General features: G+C 39.9%; 1 pseudogene; it reads left to right on the top strand.

Annotated features, from left to right (window-relative positions):
* The first annotated feature begins 202 nt into the window (after positions 1-202).
* LOC116913244 lies at positions 203-558 on the top strand (annotated as a pseudogene).
* The last annotated feature ends 4,561 nt before the right edge of the window (positions 559-5,119 follow it).

Genomic DNA, 5,119 nt, shown 5'->3' on the forward strand with positions numbered 1-5,119 from the left:
TGAGCAGGTTCTAATATCTGTGAGGGAAAGGATTTGGTAGCAATGTGAGTGCAAGCAGGAAAAATTAAAAGCTTCTTTCTTGCATGTTTTTATATGGGCTTCAAGTAGAATGCATGGTTAAGAATAGATCAGGACAGCCATTTTACACCGGACCAGTACCTTCAACTGAATGTTCCTTCTCAGGAAGCTGCAGCCTGTCAGCATGGCTCAGGAGTTTGTGAGCTGCAAGGTCCTGTCTGGGAAGAGTGGTTGTGTTCATCAAGCCCACCTGCCCCTATTGCAGAAGGACCCAAGAAATCCTCAGTCAACTGCCTTTCTAACCTGGTCTTCTGGAATTTGTGGACAACACAGCCACTAACACCACCAATGCGATTCAAGATTATTTACAACAGCTCACTGGATGGAGAACAGTTCCTCAGGTCTTCACAGGTAAAGAAAGACTGCATAGGTGGATGCAGTGATCTAATCTCCACGCCACAGAATGGGGAGCTGATGACCCGGCTGAAGCAGACTGGAAACCTGCAGTTATGTGAGGGTGGCAGGAAGGGCCCATGCTGACAGCAGTCGTCCAGCATGCTGAGGGCCAGTGCCACTGTGAGTTGACGTGAATCACAGAGAATGTTAGTATTTGCTGGTGACTGGGATTTTCAACAAATGGGCTTTTATTTTTCTTTTCCTCAGTGCTAAGAATCTGTTGCTCAACTAAGGGGCTGAGAAGCTTAACACAGACCACTGGTTTGATTTTCCATTCCCCGTGCTGGACGTGTCTCTGCCTCAAGCCCATGTTTCCCATCCAGTTGATCTAAATCCCCATTGAATCTGTTTCTGCTCTTACCACTGCTGGTCAGCTGAGGCCATTTTGCAGAAGTCTGTACTTCCCAAATGATTATAATCAATGGATATTGTGAAATTTGATTTCTTGAGCCTCAGGCCTTTCCACTCCTCCTGCATGCACCCATCCACCTTGCATTCACAGCTCTCAGCCATGTTCTCAACCTGCCCCCTCCCACAACCCAAAGAAGTCCACACTTGTATGAGGACGCTGTTTGAAAAATCAGATGAAGAGCTTTAGCATACTTGGTCCTCACTGTAGCCATAACAACATAGACAACAGAGCAGATGGTGCATTCATCTCTATTTGTAAAGGTGATTAATTGCCCAGAAAATCCCAAGCAGTTGTGTGTTGATCCTCGTTAGAGTAAGAGCAAAATCAAATATGAAATGCAAAATTGCAGAGCTCTCCTTCCAAGACTATCTGTGAAAGAAGTTGTTTGCAAAACACTGTCCTAAAATATTTCTTCCATTCACACTTTGACATTTTCTTTGGTGTCTTGCTATGACATTTAATTATCATGGATCTGTAGGTCTCTTCTCTGGTCTCCAGTGAGAAGGACTCATTCCTAGTAAAGATGTACTGTAGATGACTAAAAGAAAAATGAAAACAAAAGACTAGATGGGAATTAAAGTTCTGTGTTAAAGGTGTGACTTCCTACCTCAAAGATCAAGATTAGAAGTAGATTTGACTTTATATTAAGCAGAAATCCCTCACAGATTTCCCCTCTACCTTTGGGGTTTGGTTAATCTCAGATGAAGACACGTTGACAACCAAGAGTAGCCTTTAGAGTCATATTCTCCTGCTCACTAATATTCTTGAACAAATGGCACACTAAAAGATCAAAAGGAAGGGATGGCTATAATCAAAAGCTACATCTGGGTCAGCTCTAACTCTCTTAGTCAAAGTGACTTTGAATACGCTCTTTATGGCCATGGATTGCTCACATAGGACTCTGTAGAGTGTTGTTTCTACTGCCTCACTTTAAGCTCCAGGCAGACCAAGCTACCAGCCCTGCCCATGTTCCCTTGGATTGCACAAGAAAGACACATACATTAAGATACTTTTGACGTGCTTTAGGTCAGTGGCCAGGTTCTTCTAAGCCTCCTCCAAATAGGATGCCCTCCTTTTTACTCCCAGCTCAGCACCTCTAAATCTGCCCTCAGCTCAGTTGCTCAGTTGCCTTTAGTCATAGCTCAGCGCCCAAATCTGCTCTCAGCTTATTGTGTTTATAACCTCCTGCCTGCTACACCAAGCCCAGTCTGGGAGGCCATCAATGGCCACTCAACCTAGATCTCAAATGGCTGGTAGTTCTTACTCCCTCTGAAGTATTAAATCCCTTCTCCTCCCTTGTGTCTACTAGCCTGCCTGGAGGAAAACTAGAAGACCTGCCCATGCCACCCAGCTGGTTGGCCACCAGCACCTTCATGGAACTATCAAGAATCAATTTGGGAACAAGACCTTCAGTGTTCACAGGCAGATTCCTGATCTAAGCATCAAAACCATGCCCTACAGGACTCAACGCCTGTCTCTGGTTTTTGGGTGGGGTGGAGCTAGAAAACTACACAAAACTCAGGCCATTTTTACAATTAGAAAATTAAATATATATATATATATATATATATATATATATATATGTTATTAACTATGCCTGAAAAAAGAATCCAAGAGGAAATGTGGAAATTGCAACAGTTAAGGCAAAGGAAAAAAATCTATGAAAAACAAATAGTGGACTATAATAGAAGACTGGGGTCTTTCTGTGCAATGTGAATTTGAACAGAACTTTCACACCCCTTCTGACCTCCCATGCATCCCTAAAAGAATAGAACAAAAAGAAAAGCAAAATAAAATAAAATAAAATAAATAAAATAAATCACAAAATGAAAAGGCAAAATGCAAAAGCAAAAGCAAACAACCTCTTTGCTAAAACTAGGGAGATGGAGGGAAGACTGCTTGAGGCCTCCATTGTAAAATCCATACAAAACAAATCAAAGGCTTTCAATACAAAAAATTGTTCACTGTTTTTATTTGAAGTCTCTGCAGAGTTAAAGAAACAGGGTTTGGGCAAACACCAGGAAACAGAAACAAATCATACTGTTGAGGCTCACCCACTGATATTACTGCAGACTGTGGGCCAGCAGAGAATACTGGTGTTAGACAGTAGATTCTTAGGTATTTCAGATGCTTGCAAGATCTATGACTCAGAAGTTAGTTAGAGCCATCCCAAGTCAGGCTAAAATGGACTCCTCCATGTCTTTGGAGCACATGATCTGTCATCCAGTCAACTAACTCTGATTTGTACTTGGGTCCTAGCCTCTGTAGTAAGGCTAAGGCTTCTGATGGAAAATCCTCCACCAAAACACTGGATGGTCCATGGTGGTGCCAGCCAACAACCATGCCTGAGTCCACCCTGCAGCCTCCAGAAGAGGTTTCAAGAAGTCAACTTATCAACATTTTATTTGTGGCTTCGGCTTGTTGTCACTTTTTATTTTAAATAAAGTGTGATTTCTAATTTTCTTCCTCACATGAAACTTCACTTGTGACCTCAAATTCTATTCATGAAAGGTTACTTTTATATATAGTAGGCTAAGGTTTGTATTTTCCTTTTATAGCTTGCTGTGATGGCTGATTGTAGCTGCCTAAATGATGCACTGTTGAGCAATTGACTCCATCAGAATGGTTTTCAGGCTGTGTCTTTGGCATTTTCTTGATGGTTGGTTGCTGTATGGGGACTTAGCCCACTGTGGGTGGTACCAGCCCTAGTAAGGTGAGCAGAGGTCATAGAGAAAGGTGGCTGAGCAGATGAGTAAGCAGAGTTCCTCTCTGCTTTCAAGCTGCTGCCTTGTGTTCTTGCCTTGTATTCCATTGATGATGAACTGTAACTTATGGGGTGAATAAAACCTTCACTTTCCCACATTGGCATTTTTATGTTTTCCTATAACAATAGGAAACTAACTAGAACATTTGGCATTTTCTTGAGACCTGCTCTGATAGCTCATCCTCCTGCCGGTTTGTAATCTCATTTTTTTTGACCAATACCAACAGTTCCTGGACACTGCAATCCATTGAAATCTTCTCTGCCAACCACATCACACTGCTTATGTAACTATTCAATTTTTTAATCTGATGACATTTTTGCCTCCCTGTTTTTTTCTCTTTAAAATTATCTGTAAACATGTTAGCTCTTTGTAACTTTAAAAGCTGTCCTTTGTCCCATAGTATAATATTTATAGTCAAATTCCTGAGTTTCATAAAAGTGGGTGATTTATTGTGGTAAAATTTTCTAATCACAATTTATTGTATTTTATTAATTTATCACAACTGACCTTATTATTTTATCTACTTATCCATAAACTATAAAAGCTTTAATTTATTCAAGTCTTTAAAGTCTTTTAGAACATCAGCTGGAAAGTTCTTATATGTATTCAGAATGGATCATGGGTACTTCATAAGTCTTTTTACTAATAGTATGCTTTATAAGTGTGCTTATCCAGGGTGTTTTGTTATATATTTTAAGACTATTTTGAGTGGAATTTTTCCCTGATTTCTTTCCCACTTTTTGTTATTGGTATATGGGAAGGCTACTGAGTTTTATGTGTTAATTTTGCATTCTGATACTTATATGAATGTGTTTATCAACTTTAAGAGACTTAATATTTTAGAGATAAGTTTTTAGATTTTTTTTGTAGAATCATATCATCTCTAAATAATTAAAATTCAACTTTCCCCTCTTCATTTGTATCCCTTAGAACTTCAGTTGTCTTCTTGCTTTACCTAAGACTACAAGTACTGTATTGAATAGGGAATTAAAGCATGGAGAACCTTGTCTTATTTCTGCGTGTAATGGAATTACTTTGAATTTTTCTCTATTTCGCATAATGCTAGCTGTGCAGTTGTTGGGCATTGCCTTTATTATGTCGGGATATATTCTACATCCCTAGAGTCCCTTTTTCAGGAGTGGATAAAGAATTTTGTTAAAGCCCTCTCCCCCCTTTTCATCCGGTAATGTGCTTAGATGGTTTATGTCCTTTAGTCGTTTTATGTGGTAGAATACATTTGTCAATTGGTATATGATAAATCACATCTGCATGTCTGGAATGAAGACACCTTGAGAGTGGTGAATGATATTTTTATGTGATTTTTAATTTGATTAACAAGAAAATTTTATTGAGAATTTGTAAGGGGACATGTCATCAGGAAGACTGGCTTGTAACTCATTCTCTGTACTGATTCTGATTCCTTCTCCTCTCCTCTCCTCTCCTCCCCTCCCCTCCCCCCTCCCCTCCT

The sequence above is a fragment of the Rattus rattus genome, chromosome 12 (genome assembly GCF_011064425.1).
Source record: "Rattus rattus isolate New Zealand chromosome 12, Rrattus_CSIRO_v1, whole genome shotgun sequence".
NCBI classification, from domain to species: Eukaryota; Metazoa; Chordata; class Mammalia; order Rodentia; family Muridae; genus Rattus; species Rattus rattus.